Source organism: Chiloscyllium plagiosum, chromosome 2 (assembly GCF_004010195.1).
Source record: "Chiloscyllium plagiosum isolate BGI_BamShark_2017 chromosome 2, ASM401019v2, whole genome shotgun sequence".
Lineage (NCBI taxonomy): Eukaryota > Metazoa > Chordata > Chondrichthyes > Orectolobiformes > Hemiscylliidae > Chiloscyllium > Chiloscyllium plagiosum.
Window position 1 is genome coordinate 90941800 of NC_057711.1, and position 23548 is coordinate 90965347.

The following is a 23548-nucleotide window of genomic DNA, read 5'->3' on the forward strand; positions in this document are numbered from 1 at the left end:
AACCTTTTTTTTTGGTTAGAGGAGGAGGACAGGTGGGAGACACTACCCGTGTAGTGTTTCAGGTAAAGCAACCACCCAAATATAAAGCATCACTTACCCAGCAGTCCTGTGTCTGCTCCTGCTCAGTGTGCGCTCAGCCTATACATGAGGTAAGCTTTAATCTATTTTAAATTTTAGGAACATAAAAGGGGCGACATGGTGGCCCAGTGGTTAGCACTGTTGCCTCACAGCGCCAGAGACCTGGGGTTAATTCTCGCCTCGGGCAACTGTCTGTGTGGAGTTTGCACATTCTCCCCGTGTCTGCGTGGGTTTCCTCCGGGTGCTCCGGTTTCCTCCCACAGTCCAAAGATGTGCAGGTCAGGTGAATTGGCCATGCTAAATTGCCCATAGTGTTAGGTGAAGAGGTACATGTAGGGGAATGAGTCTTGGTGGATTGCTCTTCAGAGGGTCGGTGTGGATGTGTTGGGCCGAAGGGCCTGTTTCCACACTGTAAGTAATCTAATCTAATCTAAATTGATCTTCCTGTTGGGCCTCTGGTCCTCACTATTGCTCCTCCCACTCTGCCTCCAAAAAACTACCCCTTTACCGGACTGTAATATCAATCCTTAAACTATCTTATAGCTAAATTATTTCTCACTTATTTTTTAGACACTGTAAATAATGCTATAATTTTTTCCTTTTATTCCTCTTTGCATCCAAGATTTTTACCTTGAGTACTTATATCTAAAATGGCACCATTAGAGGCAGCCATTGTAAAAGCTTTTCACTGTACTTCTTTACTGGAGTACACATGACAATAAAGGATACTCTACTCCATTCTAAAGTTGTATAAAGCTGCAGCATAACATGCCTATTCTAATATTCAATGTCCCTTCCATGGAAGGTAAGCATGTCATCGGCCTTTCTTATTAGCTTATGTACATGTGCTGCCACCTTCAGTGATTTGTGGACCTGCACACCTAGATCCCTCTTCATCTCAATACTCCTGAGGGGTCTGTCGTTCATGGTATAATTTCCACCTGTACCTGACTTTCCAAAATGCATTATCTCACATGTGTTCAGATTAAACTCCATCTTCTAATTTTCTGCCCATGCCTCCAATTGATCTATATCCTGTTCTATGCTCTGGCAGTCCTCCTCATGATCGGCAATTCCACCAATCTTTGTATTATACGCCAACTTACTAATTAGACCAGCCAATTTTTCCTTCAAATTATGTACACCACAAACAGTAGAGGTGCCAGCACAGATCGCTGTGAAGTACCACTAGTCACAACCCTCCATTCCAAGCTTATTATAGTCCAGGACAGACAGCATGATCTCAGAATAAGGGAATGCACATTTAAGAGAGAGATAAGGATGAATTTCCTCTCTTGGAAGGTAGTGAATCTGTTAGATTCTATACCCCACAGGGTTGTCCAGAATGGAAGTTAAGTATATTCAAGTTTGCGATAGATAGATTTTGTATTGGTAAGGGAATCAAGGGCTATAGGGTAAAGGCAGGAAAGTGGAGTTTAGAATTATCAGATCACCCATGAAGAATTGATGGAGGAAGAACTTCTTTTAAGTTGCATTCTCAAGATAACTTAAGGTTTTCTCAAAAAAAGATGACATCTCAGCTCAGACAATGCATTAAAGATATAAGGTTAGAGTCTGTCTGTATCCTAATCTTCAGTCAGACTTAAAAGAAGTTTTGAGATTTACATATTAATGAACTGAAGCCTGCAATCCATTCTAAAGGATGAAAGGCTTAAAGTAATCTAGGTTTGTTCAATATATCATTTTAATTGCATGACACTGTGACCTTTTGCTATAAATTCTGTGTCTTATGATCCTGCCCACTAGTTACCTGATGAAGGAGCAGTGCTCTGAAAGCTAGTACTTCCAAATAAACCTGTTGGACTACAACCTGGTGTTCTATGATTTTTAACTTTGTCCACCCCAGTCTAACATCCTGCACATCATAATTAATACAAGATAAAGGAAGCATTTTCAGGATGGCAAACTGCAACTAGTGTGGTGTATTGGGATCAAAGCTGAGGCCACAATTATTTACAATGTAAGTTAATGAGCTAGATGAGAGAAGTGAACATAATATAATTAAGTTTGTGGATTACACGACAATAGGTGGGAAGACAATTGGTGAGGATATGTCACAGAAATTATCCCAATAAAGCAGAGATCATAAAACATAGATCGAAGTGAAATTAACAAACCATTTAACACAGAAATATCGCGGAAGAAAAATTGACCAAGCTGAAACAGCACAGGCAGTTTGCCCAGATAGCCAAAACTCTCTTCCCTGAGCAGAGAATCAAGCCAGTTTTTATAGGAATACAGTACAATGATGCTCATTAAAAATAGTGAAAATACAATAGTCTTGATAGTCAAGTAATCAAGTTATGATGGTGATAATCACAAAACAGTTATCAGAAGAATGTCCTGAATGTAGATACAATGAAGTGTCCGGCAGCATCAATCAGTTCTTAATGGGATCAGGAGATTCTGGCTCTCTTCGAGGGTAGGTGAGAATGTCCCTTTTCTTGTCAGTAAGGTGTTTCCATTGTTGCTCTCCTGTGAGCAAGGTATTCTGGTGCCTCTCTGTCTGACCTGTCTGCATAGTTTTGGTATCACTGGGGTACAAGACTGTCCTTAGGGCTTTGGGACAGCTGTGTTTATCAAGTCTAGGAAGCTTATTGTCAGTTTGTCTTGGGAAGTGTATTACCTAGTCTGCGATTGACTATGGTCATGTCTGGTTTCCCGTGTCAGTCTGTTTGGACAATGCTGAGGCATTCTGGCTGTTTCTTCTATGGTTTGGGCAGGCTTGATTTTCTGTGTTCTGTGTGGCCATGCTTTGGTTAGGCAGGATGACAGATCTGTTCCCACAGGATGACACATAAAGTCTATCTGGGGTAAGATAGGTTGAGTCAATGAGTGAAAACTTGGCAAGTGGAATATGGGAAAAGGTGAGGTTATGCATTTTGGCAACTGGATATTATTCAGATGAAAGAAAACTGCAAAATGTAATAGAACAGAGTGTTAATCCTAACCTTAACCCTCATGCATGAATCACATAAAGCTAGCATCCAATTTCTGAAGGTAGTAGGGAAAGCAAATTAACTGTTGGCCTTTATTTCACAGGAAATGGAACATCAAAATAGGGAGATCTTACTAGATTTATACAGGGTACTAATCAGACCACTCTAAGAATACTATGAACTGTCTATATCTAAGGAAAGATATTGGAGGGAGTCCAGAGATGGTTCACTAGGTGAATATGGATATGAAATTATTTTTTAATGTGGAGAGGTTGAGTAGGTTGGCCCTATACTCATTGGATTATAGAGAAATGAACTTAGGACTTAGAATCCCTACGGTGTGGAAACAGGCCCTTCAGCATTGCAAGTCCACACCGACCCTCTGAAGAGTAACCCACCCATACCCACCCCCTTATTTCTCTACATTTCCCTTGACTAATGCAGCTAACACTATGGGCAAATTAGCATGGCCAATCCACCTAAACTGCACAACTTTGGATTGAGAGGTGACCTTATTGAAAGTTACAGGATTCTTAGGGGACTGTATAGAATGGGCTGAAAGGCTAAATTTGTTGATGATATTCGACAGCTGCATGACCTTGAATGAGTCCTGTGAACATTCCTGTATGTGGCGCAGACAGCACAAGCCAGATTTGTTTTCTGTACTGGCAAGCACTTTTGTCTTCTGTATCTGTTTTTCTGTCCCTTGCTGTTTGTTACACTAGAAAGAGTTTTGTTCCAAGTCATTGGACTTCACCTCAGACTGGAATCGTGAACGGTGCCAGGAACAACCTAAAACCTCCACACTGGCCATCGATCGAGGCGTCCCTGACAGGCAGAAGGCCGTGAAGCTTATTGTTTTTTTTCCTCTTTTTGTTCATCTTTTATTATTACACAATAAATGTTCATATTTAAGCAAATTCCTATTGTCGAGCCTTTGCTTAACTACATTTAACTGAATTCAAAAAGAAACGCTTGGATACACTCTGTGATCCGAGACAGGAACTTGACAGGGTAGGTACTGAGAGGTTGTTCCCCCTGATGGGAGACTCTAGGACCAGAAAGCATAATCACAGAATAAGGCATTGTTCATTTAAAACTAGGTGAGGAAGATTGTTTTCTCTCAAAGGGAACTCAGAGGAAGTGGTGGAGGCTGGTACAATTGCAACATTTAAGATGCATTTGGAAGGGCATATGAATAGGAAGGGTTTGGAGGGATATGGGCTGGATGCTGGCAGATGGGACTAGATTGGGTTGGGATATCTGGTGGACATGTAAAGGTTGGACTGAAGAGTCTGTTTCCATGCTGAACATCTCTATGACTCTGTGACTCTATCTGTGTAACGCTTGAATCATTAAGTATATTCAAGCCTGAGTTAGGCAGATTTTTATTTGGTAAGGAACTCAAGGTTTATGGGGATAAGGCAGGCAAGAAGATTTGAGGATTATCAGAACAGCCATGATCTCATTGAATGATAGAGCATACTTAAAAAATAGTCTTGTGTTTTTCCCACAACATTCGACCCATTGAATCTACTCTATCAGTATACAGCTATCCACCTCATAGCTGATCAATTCCGCTTAACTGATTTTAATGAGTATACAAATAAATAAGTGGCAAGAAGGTAGTGCATGGAACATATTTGGGAAAATGTAACTTTTTTTTAGGAAAGACAGAAACTTAAAACTGTTTAAATGCTGAGAAACTGCCTTGTGTAAATGTTCAGATAGATGTAGATGTCTTTGTGCATGAAACATAAAAAAGAATCATGTAGTTAAAGCAATTACTTGGGAAACTTGATGACATACTGGACTTTATCGTAAAGGGATTAGAGCATAGAGTAAACGTGTCTTGTTGCAATTGTGCAAGGCTTTGGTGAGACCACACCTGAAACCCTCTGTTCAGTTTTATTCTCTGAGTTTAAGGAAGAATCTGCAGTTCTCTTACAGTAGGTGTAATGAAGGTTCTCTAGATTGTTTGTTGGTTCAATAAATTTATTCTCTGAGGTGCAATGGGCCTATATACTATGTGATTTGAAGAATGACAGATAATCACATTGAAACAAGAAATTCTGATTGGGCCTGAATACGTAAATGCTGAAAGATCATTTTCCTTGATTTGCGAATCTAAAACAAGGGGGCATAAAGTTAGGATAAGGGGCCAACTACTGATGACTTGGATGAGGAGGAATTTCCTCACTCACAGGGCTGTGAAACATTTGAAATTCTCTGGCCCAGAGGAATATTCAGTTGTTGTATAAATTGAAAACAATAGGTTTTTTTTGTTAACTCTCAGGGAATCCAGGGATATGCAATCACTGGAAAGTAGATTTGATGTTGTAGATCAAGCCTGATCTTATTGAATGGTGGAACAAGATTAAAGGGCTGTGTGGCTCATTATTTTCTTATTGTCTTCTAAATAGAAAGTGTTCATCGAAATTGTGAAACTTCTGATTCAATTCTAGGACTCATTATAAGTATTACAAAATATTTAACTCCTTCACCCAGGATCCTTTTCATTGCATTTTGTTTTAGCCTTGAAAGCATTAATTTCAAGGCAGTTACTGTGTTACAGTCTGAGAACTCCTGTGATGAAAAGAATATAATTTGTGTGTGTGTGTATTTTTAAGAATCAGATAGATGCTTGTTGTTTCTATTAAGTTATCTTTTGGAATAAGGTCAGGGTGGCCTAAATCCAGAATTTTATGAGAAAGCAGGTAACTGCAGACCCTGTGGTTTCAGTAGAAAGATGCTAATATTGTTGTGTTCACAACTGATACACTAAACATTTAAGCTTTGTTTTCAGTTTAGAAAAAATCATGGTTGAACAATTTTTTTAAAAAATTCAGTTTAGGTTGAGTTTGGATGCAAGACTAGTTTCTGTTCTAGCAAGAATTCAGGGCAATTTGGGGAAAATAGCACCTCAGCAGAATGTTTTAACTTGTGTAAGCTTCCAAACCAGATGGGTTGGTTATTAAATCTGAGAAAGTTTAGGCTCTCAGATTTGTGGAAACTTTGTGGTGGCAGACTGAGAAGAGACTCATCAATTTGCTTCCATAGTTCAGAAAGTGTACAGACTCAGGTGAGTAAATATAGAGTTGAGATATGGTGTAATTTTACTGACTTTGAGAGTCTCTGGAATGGATAGTGTAAAGAAACAGAACGAAACGTTGTCCTGCTGCATGCTTTAATATCAATCGAAAATATTTCTTTGTTTAGACAGCTTTTTCTTTTATGTAACAAACTTCCATTCCACTGTTAAAGGAAATATGTTTCAGTGATTAACCATGAAGTTAACTAATTAAATGAATTTTTTTTATCAAATTAAGCTTGATTTCATTCTGGGATCTGACTTGTTTGACTATCAGCTGGGGATATAACACAACACAATGGAGTCTTACTTAACTAGAAAAGGCTATAAATGTTAAAGAGCCTATACTGGAACTAGATATCTTGTGGTGTGTGGTGCTCTTGTGGTGTAGTAGTAACACTTCTACCTTTGTAGCAGGTGGCCTGGCTTCAATTCCCACCTACTCCAGAGATGTGTAACAATATCACTGAACAGGTTGATTAGAAAAGCTGTGTACCTTCTTCAACACTCTCACCCCCAACTGAAAAGTCAGTCAGAAGCCTATTAAAGACAAAATGTCTTGCTGGCAGCAACACTAACTGTCTCTGGATGAGATTTCCACTCCCATTTTGGAACAAAGTCTTGCCAAGAGAGCTGCCAATCAATATAATTTGTGGGTGGCACGGTGGCACAGTGGTTAGCACTGCTGCCTCACAGCGCCAGAGACCCGGGTTCAATTCCCGCCTCAGGCGACTGACTGTGTGGAGTTTGCACGTTCTCCCCGTGTCTGCGTGGGTTTCCTCCGGGTGCTCCGGTTTCCTCCCACAATCCAAAAATGTGCAGGTTAGGTGAACTGGCCATGCTCAATTGCCCGTAGTGTTAGGTGAAGGGGTAAATGTAGGAGAATGGGTCTGGGTGGGTTACGCTTCGGCGGGTTGGTGTGGACTTGTTGGGCCAAAGGGCCTGTTTCCACACTGTAAGTAATCTAATCTAATAATTGTCTGAAATCTCAGGATTCCCAGCAATATCAGTTTGAGTGACTGGGAATGACAGGGACTACAGGTCAGTCAAGAGAAAATAATGCTTCAGGACTTTAAGGCAGGTCCTGGGTGTCAGTGGGGCTTGGCTGGGAGTGAGGCAGTGGTAGTGGGCTTCTTCAAGAGCTGATGTAGAAAAGACTTAAATCAAGTTTTGGCTCTGATGGGCACTACAGTCTTCCAAAGAAGGTACGATCTGATACCAGTTTGCCCAGGAAAAGCTGCCAGTTTTCCCAGCTGGTGTGGACCTTCCAGCAACAGTAGTGAAATAAACCACTTATAGAGTAATCAATTAGTCACTTAAGGTACTACCACTAATCTCATTCTGGTAAGGCTGCCAGACACTTTCCCCACCCAATATAAAATAGAAGACAAATTGGAGATGGAAGATAATGCATATTCCATGAGCTCTTTGTCTTGTGGAAACAAACCCAGGGGACTGTTGAATGGAGTGGTGCAGAGGAGGACAGTCCTCTACCCACAGGATCAGTGGAAGAAACCATGACACCAAACCTTGACAACCTATGAATTTGCCACCAGGGTCAGTAAGGTCCCAGCCTTCTGAAGGAATGTTCAGTCCTGTGTGAAGAAGTTCAATAGCCTGCTTCACTCTGCCAGTGTATGTGTCATCATCTTCTCTCAGCTACTGCACACATTTCCAACCGAGGCTCATGCTCTACCACTCTTGCCATTGCCTGCAATATCTTCGCTCACTCACCTGTCATAACATCCCACACCACTGCGTGCCTCTGCGCTGCCTACCCCTCATTCATGAGACCTCGCCAGCTTTCCCCACCTGTAGACTAATAGGTCTGCCACGCAACTTTCACCTCACTTCATTCCTCCCTTTCTCTCATTCTAGAAAAAAAAATGCCTAGCATAGCTAAGATGGGTGGTGGTGCCTTTGTGACAGGGTCTTGATCCTAACCTATGGGAGAGTCCCGCGTGTTCTAGAGGTGCGTACTAACATCTCCAACAGATTGAATAGAAAATAGTTTCGAAATGATTAGATTTTAACAGCAGCAGAGAGGAATGAGTTTTAACGGGAATTGGGATCTGTAAATTTTTGCAATAGGACATCAATTTTGCAAGTTTTAGGGATTGCATTTGACAGCACTAGGTAAAGGTCTTTGGTTTGGTTCTGTTCAAAACAATGGAATTTGGCATTTTTTTTGTTAACTGGAATTTACATTGCCGCCCTTCAGGCACCGCTGCCGGGGGGGGCGGGGAATTGTGTCGGCGGGAGTTTAACCCCACCCCAAACTAGTACTCATGCGCACAATAGCTCGCTTTTCATCGCTACAATAATTCTTGTATTTGGGTAAGCAGCCCGGTTAACGTAAGCGATGGTGGTTATTGACTCCATTGCATACAATCTGAACATGTGTCATTTTCTAAAGTAAGGAGGTTACTTAAATTAATATCTTCAAGATGTTCTTTGATATGTGAGACACTTGTGTAACATATTCAGGATGTGAACACAATGCAACACTTGATATAGTTTTGAGATATTTCACATTAACCCAACCCAGGGAGATTGGGCCTCAGATTAACAACTCGTTATGCAACACTCTTAAGTATGAGCATATAAAGTTTGCTCGAACTCCAAGCTGGGACTTCACCTGGATGTCACCAATTTATTATTTTGAAGCGTTCAGGTCAATTTGAAATACTGTCTATCACCACCACATCGACAAAACTTGACGTAGACCATAAAAATGAGAATCACTTAGATCCTGAAAAGCCGTCTCAACGCTGTTGCAAACATCTTAATGAACTATTGCTGTCATTCTCGTAGTGAGCAATTACAAGTTGTTTGTTAACTAACAGAAACAAAAAACACTTCAAGCCCGATGACATAAATCTCCTGGAATATATCACTGTTTCTTTGGGGGACATCTTCACAGGCGGCCATGAATATCACCTGATAATGAAATATGCTTGTAAGAATATGTTTTGTTTTAAATATTCAGTAACCATTTGGATTAAATTCCAATTTTTTTAAGAAACGAAACTACCCTCTCTGAGTAATTGACAAGTTGTGAAGCATTTCATGCCACAATTTGTCTTGTCAGTTGCTGACCCTGTAAAAGGAGGAAGTTTTCGGAATGAAGTGACTCGAGGAAGTAAGAATGGGGACTGGACTTTAGATGGAAAGAGGAAGTAACTGCCCCTTTCTACAGCTCACTCTCTCGCCTAGTATCGAGTGTCCAAAACAGTTACTTTTGCGGATCTGAAATAGTGTGGGCTATTTTTCTCTTTAAAAAAATCTCAGGTATCGTCGATCGTGTGGTGCTCTTTCCCCAGTGCCCTTTTTATGCTGAGATGCTCATGGTTATTCTGTATTTTAATTCGAAACAAAAACGGACTCTTCATTAATTATCTTTTAATATGAGCAGCTCAACCTGTGACAGTGACAAATAAATTCAAGAAAACAAGGCCTTACAGGTAAGATCTTCTTCGAATATTGGGAAATGTGAATTTTAATAGATGGACTTCCTTGATGTATATTTTCGCCGCACCGCTAAATAGTAATTTAGTTCAAAAGGCAAATTATATTTCAATAATGAAAGCGTTTCCCTTTATTCAACAAGGATTCGTGCTCTTTCTACCAGTTTTAAAATTTGATTTATTTTCTTGAACATTTCACCCAGCATTCGCTTAGAATTGTGTACGTAGTGTGTTGGCACGTACTAAGTTGCTCCAATCATTTTTGCAATAGTAGGAAATAGGGAAGTTGATTTTTTTCACAAATGCTTATCTCGGATATTGTTTGCGTGGTCTAGATTAACTTGCTTTTTTTTTGACCACGAATAAATTCTGAAGTCGTTTGTGAAACAGTGGACAGATAGTTTCATAGTTTCATTTAGTGGCCGAAGGGTTTTTGATCCTGTGATCGGGAGCGTTGCCAATTCAGCCGGGGCAAACTGCGCTACACACGTAAAGTTTCAGAAGAGTAAGCACAGTGTGGAAGTGACAGTAGATCAGTCAGTTTGGAGTCCACAGAATACGGTCTCACGCTTGTTCAATGCGTATGCTTTTATCTTCTTACAACCTGTTTAGCATTGTATACATTTATCATCTTGCTGTCGTCTTCATTTTCTTTTATAAAGTGTTGAAAATGTTTAAATAAACTGAAAAAGGTCAGCCAGTCTTTGTGGAGAGAACAAATAAATGAACTTTTGTAGGTTCCGAATCCTCGGTCAAACGCGATCTGAATGATCCACAGCCGAAAGGTAATCTGCAGTCTGTCCAGTTTTCCTCTGCCCACTGTTTTAAATTGGTGTTTTACGCAACCGTTAATCTCATTTCACGGGAGTCTTTATGAATAGCAGTAGAAATCTGCAGGAGCCCAGGGCGAGGGTATTTAATTTTAGGCGCTTCGGTATCGCTCGTTGCTTTTCTTCCATTTCAACTTGTTTTAACGAGTGAAGCCTTCAGCGCGTTTTCATATTTAGTTTTGGGCGGAAACATTCAATATATAGAACACGCGAAACACAAACGAAACGAAATGCTGCGGATGCTGCAAATACTCAGCATATCTAAGCAACATTAAAAAAAAAGTTACGTTCGAGGTCTATGACGTGCAACAAATGTAAAAATAAATCATTTAAACGGAACTAATTTAAAAGTCTGCTACTCTGGTAGTGTTTAGTGTTAAAGCAATTACATTTTATTTCTTTGCATAATAATTAAGTTTTCTTCTGTCTTACTGGGGGTTTTGCAAGTATTTTCCAATCAGAAACTAACCAAAGTAGGATTAAGATTGTTACTTGCAGCTACGTTGCCCGCGACATCGACATTAACTTCCAACTTTTGTGATGCATAGTTCAATCCAATTTGCCGAGTGTTCACCCTTACTGGGACGGTCGTCACTTTTTCTCAGCATCGTGAACAACACTACAATCCTTTCATATGAAGCTCTTGTGCTTCTCTGGTGTGTACAACCAAACTTGACAAAACCCTGGACACGGTTTTTAAACTTACGTAAATATATTTCATATTCAAACTATTTGAGATTAAAACTACTGAAGTCAAAGAAACGTTGCTCACAAACGTGCCAAATCCATACTGGTATCACCAGTTTGAGAACAGGCACATCACACGTGCTATCACTAACATTAGAGCCTGAAATTTCTGAAGTTATTTTCTTCAGATGCAACATAATTGGACTTGTATTGGTTCTCCTACTGACTTGATCATCCCGATGAAGTGTTCTTCCTTTTGCGAAATCCCGCGTTCCTTGTACTTTAACAGTAGCAACACTTAGAAAATACAGAACTTCACCAGGTGCAAACCGCTTCAAAAAGTCTTGGGGGCATAAAAAATGGTATATAAATGTTGGCCAATATATTTAACACGTCCAGACCTAATGTTTAACATCAAAGTTCAGCTTAATTCTACTAACATTTGATTTTAGACGTACATGTAAACAAATCAATATCTTTGTCAGAATTGGGACAGTGGCAGCTCTATAAACTCAAAAAACTCCTAAATTCAAACGTCAGAATATTTTCAAAACTGACACCAGCGCTTCACTATCGGAAGAGTGGTTCTCAGATGATATTTTATATGAGCACTTAATGAGGTAGATTTGCAAACTTTAATGGTACAAATGCAAAGATCTTAGACCAAAGACCAATATATCACAAAAACATGCACTTCAGCTCTTGAATGCACACATTTTGCCTTTCCATACTAAAACTGTATTCACTTTACAGGATCCCTATCTCTCTATTCTCTTATTCTTGCATTTGTCCAGATGTTTTTCGAATGCTGTGTTTGCCTCTGACAGTATGTTCCAGGCACTCAGCACCCTTTGTGTGAAAAACTTGTCTCACATATCTCTTTTAAACTTCTCCACCCCCATACACCTTGTACCTGTGTCCCCTAGTAATTGACCCCTCCACACTCAGAAAAAAGCCTCATGCTTTCCACTCTATCTCTGCCATTCACAATCTTATAAACTTCTATCCTATGCTTTGCCTTCTGTCATTTAATTTGGGATCACAATAATACTGTTTGTGTCACTTCTTCATTTTCTCCTGTCAGTCACCAACCCTGCTGTGTTTAAATCTTTTGCAACTGCAGCTTTTCATCTGTTCTTCCTACAGCATTTTTCCTACATCTTGGCAGTCGCATTTCTATCACTTGCTGCACAGCATTTTCTCTCTCCTCAACAGATGACAAAACCTTTTAAACTTCTTGGCTACTTTATATGATGCTCACAAAATATTTTTTTGACCAGCTGATGTCCTTTTTCATTACTCCACACATCAATATTTGTCTCTGCATCTCATGAGTATTCAGTTGTTAGTGTCTTATTGACATTGAACCCATTTCTGTGTTGTATTAAAAAGTTGGTCTTACAACTGTTTAGCAGATACTTTCTTTCAGTTTCAGTGACAGTTGTATATCACATAAGAATATGTTATGTTTCATCCAGTTATCCAACCAAACTAATCTGTTGTTTAATTTCTATTTACATGCTTCTATTTTCTGTCATCATTGACCCCAGATACTTTCAACTCTTCACTTTCTCCAGGCCTTCCCCCATTATCTTTACAGCTTTACTCTGATACAATTTCCTAGGCTCACACTGACAATCTATGCTCAATTATCTTCATTCCCATTTCTTCCAGAACTTTTCTCCAGTTCCTCAGAACTCAGTCATGTTCTCACCATCCCCTCCAATGCCCTTTGCAAATATCAATGACTTGCTATTTCCTGCCTCATGTTCTCAGTTGCAACATTCATGATAATCAGGAAGAGGGAGTGCTGAGTGCTGATGCTCACTGCAATCTAACATTCCTTTTGAACCTCACTCTCCTTCACAGTGGATTTGGATCTGCTCAGGCTTGGTGGGCCGAACAGCCTGTTCCTGGGCTGTAAATTTTCTTTGTTCTTTATTCTTCATACAGCTTCTTATTCTTAAATGGCTTTTGTTGCCCAGTAAGAGCTCTGTATACTTTTAAAGGTCTAGACAAATTCTATCACATTACGAATGTCCTACCTAGGCACCAATCATGTGGTCTCTAGATTAAGTAATACAGTTTTCACTTTATATTGGCTTTCCCAATATTTATCCAGCATGTCAAAGATATGTAAGGCAATTGTATTGCTGATAGTGATCCCTCAACCAATGCAGATAGATTATTTGTCCTGCTGAAGGGCTTTTGCCTGAAATGTCAATTTTCCTGCTCCTCGGATGCTGCCTGACCGGCTGTGCTTTTCCAGCATCACTCTAATCTAGACTCTGATTTCCAGCATCTGCAGTCCTCACTTTTGCCCAAATAGATTAATAAGTCAGTTATATTGGTGCTGTTTGTAGGGCTGTTTGCAGTGACTGCAAAAGTGACTGCACTTCAAAAGGACTTCAGTGACCATGAAGCACATTGGGGCATTCTGACATAGAATACCATGCAGTTGCAAGTTATTTTCCTCATATAGTTGTGTCAGACACAGTACTTCTAGTTCTTTAATAGAATGCGAATAATGTCTGCAAGGCCAGAATATGTTGCTCATCTTTCATTGCCCTTGACATGGTTTTGGTGAGCTGCCTTCTTGAACTTCAGCAGTTCAGCTAATGTACGTACACACAGTGCTGTTGCTAAGAGGGTTCCAGGAGAGATAATAAAGTAATGGTGATATGGGCTGAAAATGTGTTGCTGGAAAAGCGCAGCAGGTCAGGCAGCATCCAGGGAACAGGAGAATCGACGTTTCGGGCATAAGCCCTTCTTCCAGCATCTGCAGACCTCACTTTCTCCTAATGGTGATATGGCTTCAATATGGTAGTCAATAGATCATTAGGTAATACCTAATTCAGGTTCACAATGCCATTTTAGCATTATGATTTGCCTTTTTCATTAATGCTACTAGAAGCATAAACTTAGATCCAAAACTGTGTTTTATTTTGGGAGCAAGGATCAAGGAATTGGTTTCACACTGATACAGAAGTAAAGGAATGCAGATGCTGGCAAATTAGACTATAACCTTGAAGTATTGATTTTTGTTTCTCTCCACAGATGTCTGATTTTCTGATATTTTCAAGTATTTCCCATTTTACTTATTATTTACCCCAAAATGCTTTGTTTATTTCCTGCATTTAGTGTAAAGTTTATGCGGTTTCAAACAAGTGGGTATATTCAACTACCTGCGCACCTTATAGAAACATCAAAACTTAATTCACCCATTTCAAACATTTAAATTATTGAATTGAGTTTTCAGACATTTCAACTGGCAAATGTTGGGAGGAAGTTTTTCCCATGTCTGTATTCAGCAGTTCCCATTTATAAAGTTTGTAAAGAATTTGTAATAAGACTGTTACAGATTTCCCTGATTATATTCCGTGTACCAGTTCCAAACTAGCAGCTGCAATGTGAATCCAACTCTAAATCACTCCGTATTACTGATTTATTTTCTCAAAATTTATTAATGAAATAACTAAAATTGAATTACTAAAAAGCAAATTAACATCATGGCATTGTAGCAAGTCCTGCATTCTTTCCTTCACCATTGGTACAATACCTCAATACCCTCCTCACCTACCATGTCTCATTCAAGGTCATAGAGTCATAGAGATGTACAGCTCAGGAACAGACTCTTGGGTCCAACTCATCATGCTGACCAGATATCCCAAACTAATCTCATCCCATTTGCCAGCACTTGGCCCATATTCCTCTAAACCTTTCTTATTCATATACCCAGCCAGATGCCGTCTAAATGTTGCAATTGTACCAGCCTCCACCACTTCTTCTGGCAGCTTATTCCTTACATGCACCATCCTCTGCATGAAAATGTTGCCCCTTAGGTCCCTTTTATATCTTTCCCCTCTCACCCTAAACCTATGCCTTCTAGTTGTGGACTCCCCCCAACCCAGAGAAAATACTTTGTCTATTTATCCTATCCATGCCCCTCATGATTTTATAAACCTCAGCCTTCAACACTCCAGGGAAAACAGCTCCAGCCTATTCAGCCTCTCCCAATAGCTCACATTCTCCAACCCTGGCAACATCCTTGTAAATTTTTCCTGACCCCTTTCAAGTTTCACAACATCCTTCTAATAGGAAGGAGACCAAAATTGCACGCAATATTCCAAATGTGGCCTAACTGATGTCCTGTACAGCCGCAACATGACCTCCCAACTCCAATACTCAATGCTCTGACCAATAAAGGAAAGCACACCAAGCACCTTCCTAACTATCCTATTTATCTGCTACTCTACCTTCAAGAAGTTTTAGCCTGCACTCCAAGGTCTCGTTATTCAGCAACACTCCCTAGGACCTTACCATTAAATGTATAAGTCCTGTTAAGATTTGCTTTCCCAAAATGCAGCACCTCGCATTTATCTAAATTAAACTCCATCTGCCACTCCTCAGCCCATTGGCCCATTTGATCAAGGTCCCATTGTAACCTGAGGTAACTTTCTTCACTGTCCACGGCACTTCCAATTTTGGTGTCATCTGCAAACATACTAACTATACTTCCTAAGTTCATATCCAAATCATTTATATAAATGACAAAAAGCAAGCTGGTTGATAACTGATTTACTTATCACTTCTACAGAATTTACAATTTCTTTAAACTAAGGAAAAAATAATATTACTATTAGAATTTGTTTATTAATTACTTTATTTACTAAAATTGGCACAGAAGTATAACATGGGGAAGAACCACAGGTTAAGTCCCAGCAACAGTCCCTTTTGTAGTTATTTTTACTTGCTTTAAACTTTAACTGAGAATATTCTGGAATTTTGGTACATGAAGCGCAATTGATTTTCAAGTATCTCCACTGATTAGGATAGATGATTTGCCTGGTTTGATTACAGTTGAATTCTAGCATTAATGTAAAGTTCATATTCAACAGCAACAACAAGAACAGAAATTGCTAGTAAATCTCAGCAGGAATGGTAGCATCTGTAGAGAGAAATCAGGGATAATGTTTTGGGTGACCCTTCAACTCGATACACTAACGCTGCTTATTAATATTCAATGATGTATAAGTTATATTTGACTTTTTAGGGTATAAACCAAACAGATTTTTTTAATGTTCAAAACTATGATCAAAACTGTCTCAAGGTTTTATTTGTGGAAACACAAAAGCTTGTGGCTTAGGTCAGTACAAAATTAATGGCTCACCTCATGATAACTGCTCAGAAGCTCGAACAAATGTACAAATTCATTATGAAAGGAAATAAGCTTCAAATTATGCAGCATTGACAATCATTCAAATGTACTCTTTTTTAAATTAATAGTGGCATTTGGAAACATATTTTGTAATAAAAATGACATTTCACACTGAGCATTCATAAATAAATTGCTTTGCCCAGCAGGTGTTTGTATGTCTTTACATTCACAGAAAAATACTTCAAAAAATATAAACATAATTCCTGGTGTTTGTTTGGTGAAATAAAAATGGACTTGAGTTTTCATACACAGATGAAGAATTAGTTCTCTAAATTTCAGCTTTGTTTATATTTTATGTCAGTCCCACTATGTGATTGATAAGCAAGTTTTGAATATTTTGCGGAGGTAACATTATTTTAAATTGAAAGCAATTGAATTTAATTCACCAATTAAATAATTTTGCAGTTAAAATATGAAATGTTAAAACAAAAAAAACTTCTGATTTTGTAAAGTTAGTATTTTAAAATTCAGATGTCTTTAAATGCATTATATAATTTTACATAAACTTATTTATCATTTTTATTGACAGTAAATATATATTTTTTTGTCGAAAGTGCTTCTTGCCTGAGATGCACAACCACTAGCGGTAATGAGATGAGTACAAAAATACTAATAAAAGTTATGGCATACATTCCCTTCAATTGAATCACTCAGGCAGTGCAAGGAGCATGATTTTTTGACCTTCATTGTGTTAAATCAAAACTAGTCACTAAACCTTAGCTTTGTAAAATATGTGTGTGGGGACATTGACAGGTAAGAGCATTTCAGTTCTTCAGTTAGCTTTTGCAAACAATCTTTGATGGACAAATCAAGTTCATTGTAATCCAAATAGTTTAAAATGAAAACAAAATACACAGAGTTACCTTCTATTTTGTCTTTCTGCAAAAGTACAAATTATTTAAAGCTGAAATTATTTAATGTGTCTGTGATAGGTTACCAGCTTAGGCCGGACATGCAGGTGATTTGATTGATGCTGATGATAATAATGTTTATATATGCACAAAGAACTGTAGCCTTTAATACGTATTGCCTTTAGTAAATTTCTGATTAATTATTGTCTTAACTTGACGGTTTCAGTTATACATAACAACATTAAAATATACAAAAAAAGACCAATTTAAAAAATAGCCATTTAATTAGAGTTTCCTTTTACATTTTAAGGTTTTAAATTGTTTGTGGGATTAGCTGATTATGGGACAACAAAAGAAAACTGGGATGTGAGGCCAAGCTCAAAAGCAAAATATAGCAGATACTTGAAATATGTAAAGAAACAGAAAGTTCTAGAAATGCTTAAGAGTGAGTTAACAATTCAGTCAATGAGCTTACATCAAAAATATCTAAAAGATTATATATTTCCTTAACCAATCAAGTGGAAGGATTGTAAAACCTATTGCGTAAGGACTGAGAAGGAAGTGCAAATGAGGGTGACTGAATTCAGTTTGAAATTAGAAACAAAAAGAGAATTTGTAAAACGAAACCTGCATTTATATCAAACAGTTCATGGCTACCAGATGTCTCAAAGTTTCTTACAATCAATTTAGTACTTTTGAAATATAATCACTGCTTTAAGCAAGAGATTTAGCAGACAATTTTTGCCCAGCAAGCTCTCACAAACATCACAGATGATGATCAGATAATGGTCCAGAATCAGAAATGATACCCCCTCCTCGTCTTTGAAATAGTGCCATAAGCCTTTCAAATTCATCTGAGCAGAAAATGGGGCTCTTGCCTGACACCCCAAAAGGTGCCAATTCCAACATTTCAGCATAACCTCAGTATTGCTCAGGAGTGTTAGCCTTGATTTTCATTTTAAAGGGCTGAAGTTTAGCAGAAATTGACTAAGTGTCAAATTTAGTGAGTTTCATGGAGAGTTTATCTCTGTGAGGCCTAGAGAACTTTCACATACTATTATCCCAAATTCGTCTCACCTTATACTGTGCACCACATCCCTATGGCACCTCACTCACTGTAAATGCTCATTCACAATAAGGAGGAGTATTTGCTACTGCTCGGACATTCCAGAATCCCTGGCCCTGGCAACATTTTTTAAGCTCAGCCATTCATTCAATCAAGCAGTGATAGTTTGCAGCTGCTCTTCACCATGCATTTACTGAGAAGGGAACGAAAAACAAATGCTTCTCAGGGAACGTAGCTGGTATCACTGGGATTTTGTTATAACACATTAATTCATCTATTGCTATTTAAGAGACAAGCTACACAGCTTATCTCTCCTTAATCATTCTATCTTAGAACTTTATCAAAGGGAATGTTATTCTTTCTACAATGTCCATTGTAGCCCAACATCAGGTGTGTAGTGTGGGACAATCACATACAGTGATTAGCTCAGTGGTTAGCACTGCTGCCTCACAACACCAGGGACCCAGGTTTGATTCCAGCCTTGGGCGACTGTCTGTGTGGAGTTTGAACATTCTCCCAGTGTTAGTGTGGGTTTCCTCCAGGTGCTCTGGTTTCCTCCCACAGTCCAAAGATTTGCAGGTTAGGTGAATTGGCCATGTTAAACTGCCCCTAGTGTTCAGTGATGTGTAGGCTTGGTGCATTAGTCAGGGGAAATGTAGAGTACAGTAGCAGAATGGGTCTGGGTAGGATACTCTTTGGATGTTCAGTGTGGACTTGTTGGGCCAAATAGCCTGTTTCCACAGTGTAGGGATTCTATGAAAGACATTAAATGGTTTAAAACATTACATTTTATTTGGTATTTTCAATAAAAGTGAACAAAGAAACACAAATAGGCAGAAGCTGCTATTGTCTCTGGGAACTTTACATCTAATGGAAGTGGGTGTCAATTAATACCTGCCTGCCTTGTTTGCAGTGCTTCTGCTCAATGTTCTCACCACCTCCTCAACTGCTCTCAGTTCATCAGAGTCCATCACATCTATTGTTGCCTTGCTCTAATTTTGCAAAGCATGACATACTAGGATTATGCTGTCTGCAAACCCCTCCAGCCTGACCAAGCATCAGAACACCATCTGGTTGAGAAATGAGTAACGTGTCAGGGGTTGAATATGGAATGATCAATGTGGATTATAAGGTTTTATCACCAAATAACCATCTTTGAACATCATCTAGTCCCTGAAATGGAAGTGGAACCTGCGAGTTATCATCATGGCAATTCCCAGGGTACCTGACACAAACCTCTAAGATGATCATAGATAACTTGTACATTGATGGAAGCAAACTTTTTTTCTATTGAGGATGTCAACTGCATGGCTGCAGCACTGCCATCATCATAGCAAAAAAAAAACTACGGTAGTGTCATCTGGCACAAATTTCACTTCAGCTATGCAGAAAGGCTGAGTAAACTTGTTTTGTTTTCTTTGGAGCAGAGAAGGTTGAGCATGATAGAGGTGTATAAGGTTATAAGGGGCATGGACAGGATGAAGAGAAAGTAGCTAGTCCCCTTAGTTAAGGAGTCAATAACAGGCAGGCATAATTTTAAAGTGAAAGACAGGAAGTTTAGAGAGGTCTTGCATACAAATGTTTTCACCCAGAAAGAACCTGGCAATGCACTGTCTGGGAGTGTAGTTGAGTTGGGCAACTTCACAACTTTTAAAAAGTAATTGATGAACACTTCAAGTGTCATAAAGTATAAGGCTATGGGCATTTTGTTGGCAACTGAGACTAATATAGATAAAAGCATATTTTTGGCAGTGCAGACTTGATGTGCCAAAGGGCCTTTTCTGTACTGTATGATTCCATGAAATTGCATCAGTAACAGCCTTAATACAGCCTTTGTAGAGTAAGGATTAAGAGGTCCCCCACAAGTCCTGAGTGGATCCTTTGAAGCAGCCTGTTTCACAGACTGTCACCTTGATGGCTATTGGGAAAGGATGGCTATCTACTCCTTCAGGTGACAGATCCCACTCCAGCAGCTTTAGAAGCTAAATGTTAAATTATTTTATTGCATAGCATCATCTTGGCCAAGTTGTTTTCAATCCCACAGAGGATAAACAAATATGCAAAATAAAGTCCCATCAATAACTTGTGTCTGTGATTTCAAAAATAAGTTTATTTCAAAGTTTGAGTGGTGTTCATTACATTTTCCCATAGTATATTCAGCAAGTTCTTTAGGATTAAATATCATAGAAGCTTGTATGTACTGTTTTGACACAAATGTTGAACTCCTTTGTAATTAAAAGCAAAACACTATGAAAGCTCACCTCACCTCATTATCTGTTAAAAGTGTGAATGAAAGTAAACCCCTGATTTTCACTGTTTAAAGAAGAAAAATAATTTTCCTAACTCTTGTAGTGAATACTAAACAACAACTATTAACAAATCTGAGCCCTTTTTTCTTAACTCATCACTATCTAACCCCAACTGTTTAAAAATGCTGCTCCAATAACACAATTATTAAACATTAATTCAACTTAATCTCTCAGAATCCATACAGTCTCTTATGCTGTCTTCTGTCTGGTCTTCCAAATCTGTTGCTTTCTTCTGTCCTTCCGAATTTGCTATCTTCTCCCTGGATTGTCTTCTTGGTTTTTACAGTTTTGACTAGAAAAGGTACCTTTAATAGATAGCGCCTTCTGAGAGATTTCTTTTTGAGAGTCTCTTTCAGGTGACGTGCTCACATGTTTGATGGCAGTTGCCCTCACCAATTTTCAAAATGCCCTTATTTTTATATCCCTGATTACACCTGAAATTTTTATAGTTTGATTGGTTTCAGGCTGTCAACATCATCAGATTTTAAATTCGATTGGCTTTGAAAGGCTGAGTGTTTGGTTTAAATCAATTGATCAGATTTGAATTGTCAAATTAGTAACCAAAACTCAGATATCCATTTAACAGCCTTTTGTTTCATGTATCTATTATGGAAGTCTGTGTCTTAGCTGTTCTGTATACCGGCAGTGTTTGATGTACCTTAAATGTAGAAAAGCACTTTCTGTCTTAGTGACCATACACTGTTTCCACTTCATAACAGTACTGAAGATCCCAATCCAGAAGTTATCTGCACGCACCATAAATCTTCGTCTTTGTTTCAAACACTGAATTTTCAGCTATAAGTTTTTTTGTTATTGTTGTAAGCAGTAACATTCAGTTACTGCTAGCTCAGTTTCATAATTAACTAAATTATTTCTAAATTATTGCAGAATAGGATTATTGCAGAATAGGATTATTGTAAGGGGTGTATTCAACAGTTAGAGCACCCTGGTCTTAATGGGGGACAGTACAGCACAATGTTTGGCATAACTAAGCTGTAGACCACAGCTCAGGGCATGACATTGGGAGATGTGAGAGAGTTGTGTGGGAATGTGTGGAAGCTCAATACTGATGGAATTGATAGGGAATGATAAAGAAGAAGCAAACATAGACATTTGGAGAGGAGGGGATGCCCCAATATCAGGCTGAGTCTACATCCTAAGCAGCCTTCTATCTTTGTGTGAATCATAAAGACACAATGGAAATGGAAAGTGACTGCAGCTATGCCCAGAATGGACTTTTTTCCATCTTAACTTATAGGTTCTACTTGTGAGTGATGTGAGGCTCTTCAAGGGCAATTATATTAATCAGGCACTTTCATTAAACAGGTTGTGATCATGATACCCTTTGAGTGAATTGCATATAGTTTCCAACTGTGTGGGATACAAATTCTGGTCGCAAGCAATCTTGACTATGTCATGGGTCATTACAGATTGCTCTCAGTCATCTCTGTGAAGCAGAGAAGTATTCACCAGCATTGTGTTCTATTTTTTCCCTGGTAACAACTTGATACAACTGAGTGAATTGCTTGGTCATTTCATAGCTCAGTTTCTTGGTTTTGTTATCACTTTCGGCTTTTGTAGGCCTTGTGAGGGGAAATTTGCTAACCTTCTGGGAACAAACGATTTTTTAAAAATCGAGCTGTTACGAACTTTAACCAGTAGCAACTCATAAAATGTTTGCTTCATTTATTTCTGATTGTTTTTTACGAGTGTAAGACTTATTTTGCATGAATCATGAAGTTGAAGACTTTGCTCAGGTCCTGGGGGAAAGCTGCTTCAAGTTGAGCGCAGTGGGGTGGTCAGTTCCAATCTCCAGGTGATTATACCTTTTGGAATTTTGAACTGGTTGGGTTCCATGTGGAAAACTTTAGTGGTGGCAATGATAGCTGTCAGCATGACCTCTTGAATAGTCTATCAAAAATGTCAGTATCGAAGCAGGAACAGGTGGTGTTACAGGAACAATTGTAGGGAATTGCACAGACGCAGTGGTAACATCACTGGAGTAGTAATCCAGCATCCCCTGCTGATGTTCTGAGGACATGGGTTCGAAGCCCACCATGATGGCTGGTGAAATTTAATTTTTAATGAAAGCTCTGGAATTAAAAATGCTACCCTAACGGTGACCATGAAGCCATTGTCAAATTTTGTTAAAAACTTATCTGGTTCACTAATGTCCTTCAGGGAAGGAAATCTGCCATTCTTACCTAGTCTGACTAACAAGTGACTCCAGATCAGCAGCAATATGGTTGATTTCTATCTGCCCTTGGGCAATCAGGGATGGGCCATAAATGCTGACCTAGCTTCTGATGATCATGTCCCAAGAATGAACAGGAAATAAAAGCAGTGTTATAGGTGTACATGTACAGAATTGTATAGGCGGTTAATATTGACATGGCATTCCACTCAAACAGCTAGATGTAGCTGGAAAAAGAAGACTGGTGTTCATATACATCTCTTTACTCAGCTTCCAGATCTCTCAAAACACCTCAGAGAGCCAATGAAATACATTATACTTATAAAAGGCAACTATAAATAGGAGACGGAGCAACTAATTTGTGAACGGAAAGCTCCCATAAGGAGCAGATAGCTTGTTTTTAACAATGTTGATTGAGGGTTAACTGTCAACCTGGACAATGCGATGCACTCATTAGTGTTTTTTCTTTAAAATAGTGGCTGCGAGATCAGTACCACACTGGATTTAATTTAATTTGGGTTAATTTGGATAATGCAAGGTATTGCATTTTGTTAAAACAAACAAGGGCAGGACTTATATAATTAAAAATCGGGCCTTGGGTTACGCTATAGATCAGAGAGACCTGGGGGTTCAGTTACATAATTCTTTAAAGTTTGTGTCACATGTAGACAGTGTGGTTAAGAAAATATTTAGCATGCTTGCCTTCATTGCTCAGACTTTTGAGTGTAGGAGTTGGGAAGTCATGTTGAGATCGTACAGGACATTGGTGAGGCCTGTTCTGGAATACTGTGTCTAGT

At 38.8% G+C, this 23548-nt stretch overlaps 1 protein-coding gene across 5 annotated transcripts in view; it reads left to right on the forward strand.

Annotated features, from left to right (window-relative positions):
• Window positions 1–9067: 9067 nt before the first annotated feature.
• The window catches only part of syk (spleen tyrosine kinase), a 186642-nt gene continuing 172161 nt past the window's right edge, over window positions 9068–23548 (forward strand). For 3 of the 5 annotated variants that reach the window (XM_043714053.1, XM_043714099.1, XM_043714062.1), the window contains exon 1: window positions 9189–9593. The gene's annotated coding sequence lies outside the window, so the exon portion shown is untranslated. Of the gene's footprint in view, window positions 9089–9187; window positions 9594–23548 lie in introns of those variants that run through there. The other 2 variants (XM_043714078.1, XM_043714088.1) reach the window with 2 other exon arrangements.